This window comes from Salvelinus namaycush, chromosome 7 (assembly GCF_016432855.1).
Source record: "Salvelinus namaycush isolate Seneca chromosome 7, SaNama_1.0, whole genome shotgun sequence".
NCBI lineage: Eukaryota > Metazoa > Chordata > Actinopteri > Salmoniformes > Salmonidae > Salvelinus > Salvelinus namaycush.
In genome coordinates this window covers 31193465-31209160 of record NC_052313.1, presented here as the reverse complement: position 1 = coordinate 31209160, position 15696 = coordinate 31193465, and the positions used below count along the sequence as shown (strand labels likewise).

The 15696-nt window shown below is 42.3% G+C and overlaps 1 pseudogene; it reads right to left on the bottom strand.

Moving 5' to 3' along the window:
* The window catches only part of LOC120050698, a 153821-nt pseudogene that overhangs the window by 55882 nt on the left and 82243 nt on the right, over positions 1–15696 (bottom strand).

Genomic DNA, 15696 nt, shown 5'->3' with positions numbered 1-15696 from the left:
ACTGCAATGCCGCGCGACAGAAACAGAGCATTAATTTTTAACAATCATGTTAATTGATACTCCTGTCTTAGTAGCGTCTCCTCTGTTATAAATTTTGGGAGTTGAGATATAAAAAGTGCATTGTTACAGATGTTAAGTTCTTCTCTATTACAGTAAAATAACGTCTCAATGTGTTTTGGAGTCCACATGACCAATTGTTTTGGACCCCAAATGCAAATAGTGAGTTGCAACTGCTTGTTGTCAGAGAGGAAGATGAATCCCCAAGCCAAATGGTGAAAATCTGCTGATGTGCCCTTGAGTAAGGCACTTAAGCCTAATTGCTCATGTAATCTTCTCTTGATAAGAGAGTCCACTAAATGACACATTTAATATTATCTTTCGTCTTTGTTGTAAGTGGCAGGGAGAGGGGCTTAATGTCTGTTTGCAAGTGGGAAGGTGCACGGTGCACACAACATAGAAGGCCCGGAATGAGACCAAAAAGACAAACACACACACAAAAAAAACGTTGATTCCTGCAATAGAGGCATTTGGAATATTGCACTAAAACATACATTCTAATTAATCAAATTCATTTGATATAATGTCCAACCCTAAGACACACACTCACACACACACACACACCTGATAGTGTCGTCTCTTATCAAGGCGTGTGATTAAAATGGGAACATATTGACCAGAAGCACTAATGTTTCAATTACAGGCGGCATCCCTAAGACAAACCAGACAACAGGTTTAAATGATTACACCCACATCAAGTGGGGATTTAACAAGAAATGTTTTCCTGAGCGAGGTGTAACTGCAAGGGACAAATCATCAATACTACCACTATGTACAGGTGAATCACTGCAATTTGCTAGGAAGGTGCAGGATCATTCTCCATCTCTCTTCTTGAGTCCCTCCCTCCCTCCCGATCCTCCATCCCTCCCTCCATTTCTCTCTCTCCCTCCCTCTCGGTCTCTCCATATTTCTCTCTGTCTCACTCTCCATCTCTCTCTGTCTGTCTCTCTCCATCCCTCTATCTTCCCGTCGCTCTCAAAAATGAAATGCCATGCAAACGCACAACTATTTGAATCGCAATGATGACTTTTTCTCATAATGAGAGTATAAATGAAAACAGGCTGCTGAATAACCAGTAACGTATTGAAGAAGTCATAGGCTTCAATCAGTGCTGCTCTCTCTAACCCCCTGAGAGAATCAATCTTCCACAACCCACTCAGACCAAGGCTCAGCACAGCCCTGGCACTGCATGGTAGTGTTGTCACGATACCAGAATTTTGACTTTGATACCAATACCAGGCTTAGTATCATGATACAGGAAAAATCTGGTGGGACGTGAGTTGGCAACCGGAGGGTTGCTGGTATCACATTGTAGATGCCAGTGCCTGCTGTTGTGTAAGGAACTTGCAAAAAAACTGCTGGCTGGCTACTGCTAGCAAGCCCAGACAAACACAAAGCAGTCTAAATACAGTGGCAAGAAAATGTATGTGAACCCTTTGGAATTACCTGGATTTCTGCATAAATTGGTCATCAATTTTGATCTGATCTTCAGCTAAGTCACAATAATAGACAAACATAGTGTGCTTAAACTAATAACAAAGTATTGTATTTTTGTCTGTATTGAATAAATAATTTAAACATTCACAGTGCAGGTTGGAAAAAGTATCTGAACCCCTAGGCTAATGACTTCTCCAAAAGCTAATTGGAGTCATGAGTCAGCTAACCTGGAGTCCAATCAATGACACAAGATTGGAGATGTTGGTTAGGGCTGCCTTGCCCTATTAAAAAAAACTCACAAAATTTGAGTTTGTTATTCACAAGAAGAATTGCCTGATGCGAACCATTCCTCGAACAAGAGATCTCAGAAGACTGAGAATAAGAATTGTTGACTTGTTTAAAGCTGGAAAGTGTTACAAAGTATTTCTAAAAGCCTTGATATTCATCAGTCCATGGTAAGACAAATTGTCTATAAATTGAGAAAGTTCAGCACTGTTGCTACTCTCTTGGCCATCGTGCAAAGATGACTGCAAAAGCACAGAGCAGAATGCTCAATGAGGCTAAAAAGAATCCTAGAGTGTCAGTTAAAGACTTACAGAAATTTCTGGAACATGCTAACATCTCTGTTGACGAGTCTACAATACGTAAAACACTAAACAAGAATGGTGTTCATGGGAGGACACCACGGAAGAAGCCACTGCTGTCCAAAAAAAACATTGCTGCACATCTGAAGTTTGCAAAAGTGCACCTGGACGTTCCACAGCGCTACTGGCTGAATATTCTGTGGACAGATGAGTTGTTTGGAAGGAACACACAACACTTTGTGTGGAGAAAAAAAGATACCGCACACCAACATCAAAACCTCATCCCAGTTGTAAAGTATAGTGGAGGGAGCTTCTTGGTTTGGTGCTGCTTTCCTGCCACAGGGCCTGGACTGCATGCTATCATCAACGAAAACATGAATTCCCAAGTTTATCAAGATATTTGCAGGAGAATGTAAGGCTCCCTGTCCGCCAATTGAATCGCAACATAAGTTGGGTGATGCAACAGGACAACGACTCAAAACACAGAAGTAAATCAACAACAGAATGGCTTCAAACAGAAGAAAATACACCTTATGGAGTGGCCCAGTCAGAGTCCTGACCTCAACCCGATTGAGACGCTGTGGCATGACCTCAAGAGAGCAGTTCACACCAGACATCCCAAGAATATTGCTGAACTGAAACAGTTTTGTAAAAAGGAACTGTCCAAAATCCCTCCTGACCGTTGTGCATGTCTGATCCGCAACTACAGAAAACGTTTGGTGGAGGTTATTGCTGCCAAAAGAGGGTCAACCAGTTATTAAATCCAAGGGTTCACATACTTTTCCCACCCTGCAATGTGAATGCTTACACGGTGTGTTCAATAAAGACATAAAAACGTATAATTGTTTGTGTGTTATTAGTTTAAGCTGACTGTGTTTGTCTATTGTTGTGACCTAGATGAAGTTCAGATAAAATGTTATGACCAATTTATTGTCACGTTGTATAATGATTGGATGCAGGCGCCGGAATACGTAATAGGTGATTTTATTTTCTCAACCCAAACAAAAGAGCGACGTGTAAAACCTCTACATAACACACGGGATGAGACCCGTAAAACAAGTGCACAATAACACGTTGCATGGAAGACGATACAGTAGCACAAGTACTCACACGACCAACTGACGTGGTAACAATAACCGACAAGGACAATGGGGAACAGAGGAACCAGGTGTGCGTAATGAGACAAAACAGTCCGGGGTGGGTGGAAATGAATCCAGTTCAGTGACGCCTAGAAGGCCGGTGACATAGACCTCCGGAGCTGGTGAAGTCACTGGAGCTGGTGAACGAAATGATCCGGAGTACCAGGGGGATCCGTGACATTTATGCAAACATTTTTAAGTTTAGCTCAAATAATATAATTTAAAAGTATGCATTAAGGTGTCTGTAATAGAATGCATGTGTCAAAAATGAATGTAGACATTAATAAAAGCATTTCTATGCTTCCAAAATCTTTTTTTTATTTTTTTTTACAATGGTGGGGGAGTGCCAAAATGGAACCACAGTGGCTTCAACACAGCGCGCCCCATCAGTCATCTAGTGTATAATACATTAGCTGGCCCTCATCATCTGCTCTGTAAGCAAAGTATTCCCATAGTTTGTTTCTGGAGACAGATTTTCAACAAACTGTGGGCGTGGAAGTATGATGTTTTCATTAGAAGAACCCTGGCAGAACTTGTAGACTCGCACAGGAAAGCAGCGCTACAGATGAAAGGAGAAAATAGTGATCAAACGTGAGTTAGTAAGTAACCCATCTTTGGTTGAGCGTGCGCGACTCGCCTTCCTCCCTGCGGCAGTCAAACAGTGAGTTTTTTCATGAAAGTAACTGAAAGTAATATAACACGTTACTTTCCAAGCAAAGTGGTATTGTAAAGTAGCATGTTACTCTCGTTAAATGAAATGAGTAATATGTAATACATTACTTTTTAATCAACTAATCCCAACACTGGTGCTGTTTCAGCTGAATGCGCAAGAGGACTGGCTAGCTTAATTCTGCCCCCTTCAGAAGATTCAAACAAATTACTAGACAGACTTGATCAGCTCAATCCATATATGATGTGAGACACATTTGACAGACGTACCGAAAGTAACAAAAATGTGAGTACCGAACCGTTTTTCATGTTCTAGTATTGAAAAAGTAACATTTTTTTATATACTGTGCAACACTACTGCATGGTGCGAACGAACACACAAGCACAAGGACATACAGACAGACAGACACACAACACGGCTCCTCTCAATCATGCTGGCTGGGACCTCCTGGGATTACTGGACATCCATGATTGGGACATAATGGTGTGCTCTCTCCCTCTCTATCTCTGCCCTCTCTCCTTCTTTATCTCTCGTACCATTCTCTCCCACCTCTCTCTCCCTCCGTCTCTACTCTTCTCTCCCCCTCTCATTGAGGACCCTGACAAATTAGTATAAAGCGACTGGCTGTCAATCTATCAAACCAGTCTAGAGCCAGTTCAAATCAATAACACCATAGAACTGCAGATTAATAACAATCAATAGGAGAACATACTGTACATGGTCAGTATAGGGATTAAGAGCTCCTTTTAACCAGAATGGTGATAAATAACCCTCAAACTTGGCTAAAGATTGAGCTAAATGTTTTCTGGTATTTGAATTTGGATATGAACTGGGATGAAGCATTAGGACAAAGCATAAGTAGAATTTCCGTTGGACCTTGCATACAATAAGACAATAATTCAATCTTCATTGTCTTTTTCATTGGTTAAATGTGTTATACAACGTATGGTTGTGTTGTGTACAGGCCACATCTCTGATCTATTTGTGAGTCTGTTTATACAATGCATTCGGAAAGTGTTCAGATCCCTTGACTTTTTCCACATTTTGTTACGTTACAGCCTTATTCTAAAATTGATTTGTTTTCCCCCCTCATCAATCTACACACAATACACCATAATGGCAAAACAACAACTTTTTGTTTTTGTGCAAATGTATAAAATGTATACTTTTTGAAATGTCACATTTACACAAGTATTCAGACGCTTTACACAGTACGTTGTTGAAGCACCTTTGGCAGCGATTACAGCCTCAAGTCTTCTTGGGTATGATGCTATTGTACAAGCTTGGCCCATTTATATTAGGGGAGTTTCTCCCATTCTTCTCTGCAGATCCTCTCAAGCTCTGTCAGGTTGGGTGGGGAGCGCTGCTGCACAGCTTTTTTTCAAATCAAATGTTATTGGTCACATACACATATTTAGCAGATGTTATGTGTAGCAAAATGCTTGTTCGATCGGGTTCAAGTCCGGGCTCTGGCACTCAAGGACTTTAGGAGACTTGTCCCAAAGCCACACCTGCATTGACTTGGCTGTGTGCTTAGGGTCATTGTCCTGTTGGAAGGTCAACCTTCGCCCCAATCTGATGTAATGAGTGCTCTGGAGCATGTTTACATTAAGGATCTCTGTACTTTGCCCGTTCATCTTTCGCTCCATCCTGACTAGTCTCCCAGTTCTGCTGCTGAAAAACATCCCCACAGCATGATGCTGCCACCACCATGCTTCACCGTAGGGATGGTGCCAGGTGTCTTCCAGACGTGGTGCTTGGCACTCAGGCCAAATAATTCAATCTTGGTTTCATCACACCAGAGAATCTTTTTTTCCTTTAGGTGCCTTTTGGCAAACTCCAAGTGGGCTGTAATGTGCCTTGTACCGAGGAGTGGCTTCCATCTGGCCACTCTACCATAAATGCCTGATTGGTGGAGTGCTGCAGAGATGGTTGTCCTTCTGGAAGGTTCTCCCATCCCACAGAGGAACACCTCCCTGACCAAGACCCTTCGCCCCTGATTGCTCTGTTTGGCCGTGCGGCCAGCTCTAGGAAGAGTCTTGGTGGTTCCAAACTTCTTAAGAACGACAGAGGCCACTGTGTTCTTGGGGACCTTCAATGCTGCAGACATTGTGGACCTTATGCAGACAGGTGTGTGTGTTTCCAAATCATATCCAATCAATTGAATTACCACAGGTGGACTCCAGTGAAGTTGTAGAAACATCTCAATGATGATCAATGGAAACAGGATGAACCAGCTCAATTTCTAATCTCATAGCACGGGGTCTGAATATTTATGTAAATCAGGTATTTCATTTTTTTTTTTGTAAAATACATGTGCAAACATTTCTAAAAACCTGTTTTCCCTTTGACATTATGGGGTATTGTGTGTAGATTAATGAGGGAAAAATGTATTTAATACATTTCAGAATAAGGCTGTAATGTAACAAAGGTCAGTGGAGGAAAAAGTACCCAACTGTCATACTAGTAAAAGTAAAGATACCATAATAGAAAATGACACAATTAAAATTAAGTCACCCAGTAAAATTGTACTTGAGTAAAAGTAAAAAAGTATTTGGTTTAAAATATATTTAAGTATCAAACTTTTTTTTTTTTTTTTAACGATAAGCCACGGGCACACTCCAACATTCAGACATAATTTATAAATAAAGTGTATGTGTTTAGTGAGTCCACCAGATCAGAGGCAGTAGGGATGACCAGGGATATTTGGTTGATAAGTGAGTGAATTGGACTATTTTCCATTCCTGCTAAGCATTCAAAATGTAACGAGTATTGGGGGTGTAAATAGGAAAAGTAAAATGTAAGTAGTACAAAGTATAATATTTTCTTATGGAATGTAGTGAAGTAAAAGCAGTCCAAAATATAAAGAGTAAAGTACACATACCACAATAATACTTTTTGGGTAGTACTTTAAGTATTTTTACCAAAGTACTTTACACACCTGACAAAAGTCAAGGGGTCTGAAATCCTTTCTAATGTACTGTATGTGGTGTTTTTCAGAGCTCCTACTAAAGCCAAGAAAAACAACAAAAGAAAGCTCTCACACACGACTCCCTCAAATAGAAGAGAGGCATAGCAACAACCCTGGAGAGAGATGTTGATTGTGTCTGAAGAAACAAAGCAAACCAACATATTCAACAAACACAAAGTCAGACAAGGGAACATTTTGAAAGTACTGTTGTTACTTTCGATGAAAACATGATAAATACTCAAGTGAAAAAGAAAGATAGTATGAGAGAAAAAACAGTGAGGCAGAGGGATGGAGGGGAGTGCACTTCAATACAATTAGACGTGGGTAGATACAGTTGAAGTCAGAAGTTTACATACACTTAGGTTGGCGTTACTAAAACTCGTTTTTCAACCACTCCACACATTTCTTGTTAACAAACTATAGTTTTGGCAAATGGGTTAGGACATCGACTTTGTGCATGACAAGTCATTTTTTCAACAATTGTTTACAGACAGATTATTTATCTTAAAACTCACTGTATCACAATTCCAGTGGGTCAGAAGTTTATATACACTAAGTTGACTGTGCCTTTAAACAGCTTGGAAAATTCCAGAAAATGATGTCATGTCTTTAGAAGCTTCTGATAGGCTAATTGACATCATTTGAGACAATTGGAGGTGTACCTGTGGATGTATTTCAAGGCCTACCTTCAAAGTCAGTGCCTCTTTGCTTGACATCATGGGAAAATCAAAAGAAACCAGCCAAGACCTCAGACAAAAAATTGTAGACCTCCACAACTCTGGTTCATCCTTGAGAGCAATTTCCAAATGCCTGAAGGTACCACATTCATCTGTACAAACAATAGTACGCAAGTATAAACAGCATGGGACCATGCAGCCGTCATACCGCTCAGGAAGGAGACGTCTTCTGTCTCCTAGAGATGAATGTACTTTGGTGTGAAAAGTGCAAATCAATCCCAGAACAACAGCAAAGGATCTTGTGAAGATGCTCGAGGAAACCGGTACATCACAAAGCCCTGACCTCAATCCTATTGAAAATGTGGGCACAACTGAAAAAGTGTGTGCAAGCAAGGAGGCCTACAACATGACTCAGTTACACCAGCTCTGTCAGGAGGAATGGGCCAAAATTCACCCAACTTATTGTGGAAAGCTTGTGGAAGGCTACCAAAAAATGTTTTGACCCGAGTTAAACAATTTAAAGTCAATGCTACCAAATACTAATGGAGTGTGTGTAAACTTCTGACCCACTGGGAATGTGATGAAAGAAATAAAAGCTGAAATAAATTATTCTCTGCCTTTATTCACATTATTCACATTATTTCACATTCTTAAAAAAAAGTGATCTAAAACAGGGAATTGTTACTAGGATTAAAACTGAGTTTAAATGTATTTGGCTAAGTTGTATGTAAACTTCTGACTTCAACTGTATTAGTCACTGTGTCTGAGATACACACACATTGGGTATGCTAAAGGACATAGCACACTTATGTAGCACATGGCTAATCAATTGAGGTAGAGGAGGCTGTGGTGATGGTGAGCATTAGGAAGCCATTTATTTTCTACCCCTCGCTAGGCTCGGCACTGTTAGCTGGCTGAGGTAGTGGAGTGGGGCTGTCAGAACTAGCTCCTACCTGTGTGAGTGTGTGTTCAGCATTGCCTGCTTGCACTGTGTAAGCCTAGCACACTCTACTGGTAGCCCATGTCCAGAAACCAAGTACAACAGGCTAAAAGAGTGGTTGTGCAAATCTAACAAGAACAAATACACAATCACAATAAACGTGTGATATTGTATAAATTGATTTCACAGGGATGTTTTAATGTGCTCAAGTCTCATGGCCTATGTATTCCATTCAAGGGAATCAATTTGATCATTGCCCATAGGTTTTAACCCATTTACAGTGGGCACCAAAATTGACATTTGTGAATGTTGAATCAGCAGACAATTTAAAATCTAGAATTGTTTTACTGAGGGGTTCGACTTGAATGTTTTTTTCAGATACCACTCCATTTTGTTTTTTTCTTCTCTCCACGCTGTTATTAAAAACCCAGCATCGTTCCATTCAGTGTGGCCATGGACTTTGATGGGGTGAGGGCTGTCTGTTGCTGCTGTACAAAACCAACAAAAAGTTAGTCACATAGCGCTGTGGCGACCACATTTGTTGTCATGGCAACCCCTGGAACGTTTTTTTTTAGGATGGACGGGGATGGGGACGGGGGGATTGATAATAGGCAGTAGTGGATTAATCTATTGGGAGTGAGTGCTATTGTCATTATGGAGATTACTGCTCAAATAACCAGTTTTCTAAGAATGGAGCAGAATGCATCGTCTCAACAATATCCAATATAGTACAATCGCTCAGACACTCACACACTGTGGAGGCTGTCTAGAGAGGCCCTTCCTTCACCTGTAAAATGGCATAATAACCTTGAGCTATTTCTATAACAAACTAACATCATTAAGACATTCACATCTACATATTTCACAGGCTCCCTATGGAGAGTTGATATGTTAGATTTTCCTGTATTGAATTATAGTACAGTCATTTAGAAACTAGTGGAAGGCAAGGTGTTGTGTAAAAAAACTGTCACGTTGAACTGTCTCTGTGTGAAAAAGGCATGAATGTTAAACCAATTAGGTATTCATTTTAAACCCGCTAGGAACATTGTCTAAGTCCCAAATGGTACGATACGCCCTATGTAATGTGCTACTTTTGATCAGGGTTTATGGGGCTCTGGTCAATAGTAGCACACTTTGTAGGGAATAGGATGACATTTGGGACATGGGGCTGCAGTTGATGCAACACTTTTGGATAGTTTATGCAGTGGTACCCAGCAGTTTTTATTTTTTCTCCCTCAGCTGGTGTAGACCTTCTGGATCCCAAATGGCATGCTACTCCCTTTATTGTGCACTACTTTTGATCAGGGCCATATTACTCTGGTCAAAAGTAGGGCACTGTATAGGGAATAGGGTGCCATTTGAGAAGCAAGCCATTTTGTTTTGGTCTGTCATAAACAACTGGTATGGGACTGAAGTTCTCTGACCATAATAACACACAATGGAACTGACAGCAGAGAAACAGAGGGATATAGGGAGAGAAAGAGGGATGGAATGAGAGAGAGAGAGAGAGCAGGAGATAAATAAAAGAGAGAGAAACAGACGGTGAGTGGTGAGTAAGTGACAGTGTATAGGCCCATGAGCATCCATGTGTGAATGTAACACCACTCTGAACAGAGACAACCCTCAGTGGGCAGAGAACACCACATTGAAAGAAATGGAGAGGCCTTCAGCTTGACACATCCCAAATGGCACCCCATTCAATACATAGTGCCCTACTTTTGACCAGAACCGTATAGGTTTCCCTTAAAATTAGTGCACTACATAGGCAATAGGGTGCCATTTGTGTCATAGCCCTCTTATAACTTTGGTAATGTGGTGTGTAAAGACCAATTGGGAGTGTTAAGTTATAGACAGAGTTTTCTGTAACTGGTATGGCTGACAAAGTGTAAATCTTTATCTTATTGTTCCATCATGGGGAGAATTCAGCTGCTGGTGATGACAGTGATATTTTAAACTCCAACACATTTAAATTATCCTTCATTCTATCCGTTACTCACTTCTACTCCCCCTCGCTTCCTCCCACATACACTAATTAATACACCCACACCTACACACCTTACCTCCCTCCCTCCAGCTCACTCCCTCCCATTTCCAGTACTCCCTCACTTATTTGTAAACCCACTCCCTACACCTCCTCCCACCCACCCACCCTCCCTCCCTCTCTCACTCTTTCCCAGAAATCTTCCCCTGTCCTCATCTCCCGACACCAGTGAAACCAACACCTGTGTTATCAGTGCCATCATTTAGATAATGACTATAGAGAGAGAAACAGTGTGTGTCGTTAGACTATTGCTATAAGAGAGAGAAACAGAGCGCGCAGCAGGCAGTCTTGTTGCTATAGCCAAGGGATGTTTATCTGCTCCGCACTGTTTGTTTCTATTGTCTATGAATCTAGGAGAGGGTGTGTTTGTGTGTGTGTGTGTATGTTTATGCTTTCTGTGCATTTTTGACTCCGAATGCCTTTCTGTGGCTTTAGCAGTCGAGCCGCCTCCCTTTCTTCGCTGGGATGAAGTTGTTTGCTAATTCTTCTGTAACATTTGTTGTTTTAGGTGGAAACTTTTGATAACGCACCTCATTATATTTCTTACCCCTTTTTCTCCCCTCAATTTCGCAACTCCCGTACAGACTCAGGAGAGGCGAAGGTCGAGAGCCTTGCATCCTCCGAAACACAACCCAACCAAGCCGCACTGCTTCTTGACACAATGCCCACTGAACCCGGAAGCCAGCACACCAATGTGTCGGAGGAAACACCGTACACCTGGCAAGCGTTTCAGCGTGTACTGCGACAACCCCCCCCCCCCCCTGCCTGCAACAGGAGTCGCTATTGCGCAATGGGACAAGGACATCCCTGCTGGCCAAACCCTCCCCTAACCCGGACGCTGGGCCAATTGTGCGCCGCCCATGAGTCTCCCAGTCGCGGCCGGTTGCGACAGAGCCTGGACTCTCTAGAATCTCTAGTGGCAGAGCTAGCACTGCGATGCATTGCGTTAGACCACTGCACCACTCGGGATGCCCTTGCACCTTATTTTCTATCGCCCAGAGTTATTGCCTTAATCCACAACCATTCAAGCAAATCCGGGTGCATCTATTGTATCTATTTACTGTAGCTGAAACCCTCACAACAGCTTGTGTACAGAGGCAGCCTTTGTCACTGCATCCCAAATTGCACCCTATTCCATACATAATGTACTACTTTTTACCAGGGCCCTTAGGGCCATATAGGGAATGGGGTACCATGTGGGACACAGCCTGTATTCTGTATGCCTCCTTAGTCTGAGCAAGAGGGCTAACAAAATCAGCAGCACGCATCTCTCACAGACCCCCGCTTCACACAGACCCCCGCATCACACACACACCCCTGCATCACACACACACACACTACAAAATAATGGATTTTAGCCTACGCTTTGATTGAAATAGCTGTCAATGTAGTGTGAGAACTGCTGATACAGCTGTTTGTTGCTGTTGGAATGAAACATGTGCTTTAATAAGCGCAATCATCGCACAACAATTCTAAAGGCAATCGCGTGTAAAAAACAACAACGAATGGCCATGACTGAATAGAGCTACTACTTTTATTTCTCAACTGGTAAATGAAGCATGCTTCCCATTCAAGTGCATAGGCAACTAGGCAGACTTCAGCGCACCACACACCACTTTGCTATCAGCTGGAGGCAGTATGCATTTTGAAAACATATACTTAATTGTTTGAAACCTGAACATGAAGCGTGTCACTCCAGGGCAGCAGGTAGCCTAGTGGTTAGAGCGTTGGGCCAGTAACCAAAAGGTTGCTGGCTTGAATCCCCAAGCTGACAAGGTAAAAATCTGTCGTTCTGCCCCTGAGCAAGGCAGTTAACCCACTGGGCGCTGAAGATGTGGATGTCGATTAAGGCAGCCCCCGCACCTCTCTGATTCAGAGGGGTTGGGTTAAATCCGGAAAACACATTTCAGTTGAATACATTCAGTTGGACAACTTACAAGGTATCCCCCTTTCCCCTTATTTCAAAGTTGCCTAGCAAATATCCAACCAACTTAATATTGTTTAATAAAGACTTCCATATGACATTGAAACCTGTAGGGTTTTTCTCTCATGTTCTATTTGTTTTCAAATCAACTTTCTTTCATTCTCCAGTAGCCAAAGGCACAATCCTAGTCATATTAGCAACCCATGCTAGCCTATTTAGATTGGATTTTATGTAACAGGAGATTTGGTGTTTTCCCGCTAATTGAATGGAACGAACATTTGCACGTAGCCTACTGCCTTGTGCTCATTGTGTGAAGAAATAATAGTTATCAACCTTTTATGCTAAACTATCTGACCTGTTGCATCAGCCTCATTGCTTTTTAAAGTTTTTTGGATGTCACCTAGGCTTACTGGTTGTATGAATTTGGGATCTATGATTCTTAAAAAAAAAAAAAGCCAATAATCCTCTGTGGCCAAATTATGTTTTCTGGTATAGTTTTGAATGGTTTTCATTTTTTTCTGTATAGACAGGGGTAATCTAATTAGGCTATACACTTTTGGCAATTGAATTCTATTTACTTTAGGGAAAGTTTGCCCTAGCCGTGTGGACGTGCCACCTATTTATTCCATCTTCAAATTGCTCATCGGAATTCAGTAAGAATGATGCACGCCATTGCATCTGAATTGCATGTTCTGTTATTAAGATAAACTAAATGTGATTTCTGTCAGTCTGAGAACTGTGGTAGACTCCCTAATCTGGTTACGCAACCAATGAATATGGGTCCAAATTAAAATGCTGCCGGTCAAATGTCCAGCTCCACAATTTCCTAATGGAAACCCTGACGCGTGCACACACTCTGTAAAAACACAGACCCTGCATCACACACTAACTCAATAGACTGTTGTTGAGCTGCATGGCCAGAGGGCAGTCAGACAGAACCAAGGACGTTGAATCCACACTACGAAAGTAGAACGAGTGAACACACTCAGGTGCACACACAGATCTCCACACACACAAGGAGGAGGAGGTAGGAACACTGCAATAAACAGTATTAGTCATTTAGTGATTAAGTGATTGTACCTCTCCATTGAAATGCAGCCTCCCAAACAGCTGCTTTGATTCCTCTACACCGCCCTCCAAATACAGCACACTAAAAGAGAGACAGAATAAAGGTAGGGAAAAAATAGAGAAGGTAGGATGAGATTAATAAAAAATATAGACGACTCAGATATGGAAAATTTATGTTAGGTATAGGAACGCTGTTGGCTGGGCATACACACACTCCTCGGGAGGGATGACAAATCACGTGTTTTTTTGTTTTTTTACCTCCATTTTCTCCCAAATTTCGTGGCATCCAATTGTTAGTAGTTACTGTCTTGTCTCATCGCTACAACGTACGGGCTCGGGAGAGACGAAGGTCGAAACACAACCCAACCAAGCCGCACTGCTTCTTAACACAGCGCGGATCCAATCCGGAAGCCAGCCCCACCAATGTGTCGGAGGAAACGCCGTACACCTAGCGACCTGGTCAGCGTGCACTGCGCCAGGCCCGCCACAGGAGTCGCTAGTGCACGGTGAGACAAGGATATCCCTACCGGCCAAACCCTCCCTATCCCGGACGACGCTAGGCCAATTGTGCATCGCCCATGGACCTCCCGGTCGCGGCCGGCTGCGACAGAGCCTGGGCTTGAACCCAGAGTCTCTGGTGGCACAAGTCGCTAGACCACTGCGCCAGCCGGGAGGCTTGTGCTTTTAAATACAACATTTCCTTAGTTCAAATTTGAGCAATCACTGTTTGACAAGCACTTTCCAGATGGAAAAGTTGACATTAATTGAACTCTGCAGAATTTGTTATAATTGCTTTATTAAAAGTTTTTTTTTTTTTGCATAGCTTTTCATGTTAAAATGACCACTGTATGTATGTGTGTCCCACCTCCGTGCGTGTGCGTGTGTGTGCGTCAGCCCCCTCTGTCACAGAGTGCAGTAGGAGGCAGGGAGAAATGGCATGGCTTCATCACCACAGTGACAGGAGATGAAACTAACCAAGGTCACATAAACAACAGGACTTAGTTCTGTGTGACAAGATGTGCTGTGCAAACACCTCTCATATGAATGCCGAACACACAAATGCGCATGTACACACACACACACAATCACAACTCTCATACGAGCTGCACACACACACGCGGAGACAGTGTACAATGTTTTAAAATGTTCAAAAGATACACACTTGAGAGGAAACATACACATAAACAAGGAGACAAACAAAAAAAACAAATTGTTTTCTGTCACAGCACGAAGTGAGAGCATCTGCTGTTGTAATAATACCTCTCTCTCTATCCATCTCTATATCCCTCTCTCTATCCATCTCTATATCCCCCTCTCTCCTCTCTCTTTTATCCCCACATCTCACTCTCCTTCTTCGCTGTTCTCTTTCTGTCTCTCCCTCGGTGTCTCTCTCTCCGGTGTACTGAAGGAGCTGCTTCGGCACACAAACCAGTGTTTGAGAACACCAATCATTTACTCTCGACAAAAGTTGTTGTTTTTCGTTGGGGCTTTTATTAACATTGATGTGTTGCAATCGTCTTCTGTTAAGTTGCCTACAACTTCATCCGACATCACACTAAGAAAGGTTCATTCAATTTAGAAAAAGCAATAAAATCCTGGCAAATTGAAAATACAATTGTGCAGTGCTTCTTTAATGTGCATAAATGAGCCCATTGGAGATGGTTGTGATGTGTGGTTTTGCTCAAAGTGCCTTTATAATCGACATCAAACGCAGATATGTTAGATTCGTCCTCCAGGAAAGGAAACAGCTTGCCTCACACACCACCAAACCTCACGTGACCACACATGCTCGCACACACACATGTTCGAGACACACACACACACAAAGCATCTTATCTGTGATGAAACCCCTTCCAGCTGCCTTTGAGGTCGAGACCTCTAATCTTGCCATGACAGTGTGAGTGTTTCCGTGCGTGCGTGCCCGCTATATCCTCACTGCAAGGGGACCAAATAGGGGGAATGGTTCCTCTGAAGGACATCTTCCCACTCCTATATTTGTGCTGAGATTTGTGGTTTGACCATGATTCGACCACAACTTTGGAGATGCTCCTACACAGCAGATGGTTCTTAAACATCTCGTCTGGGACTCTCAGCCATGCATTTGATCCATTTGATCTATTCCAGAGCTGTACACCTGATTCAACGTCTCAACAAATCATCTAGCCCTTGGTTAGTGAATCCGGTGTGG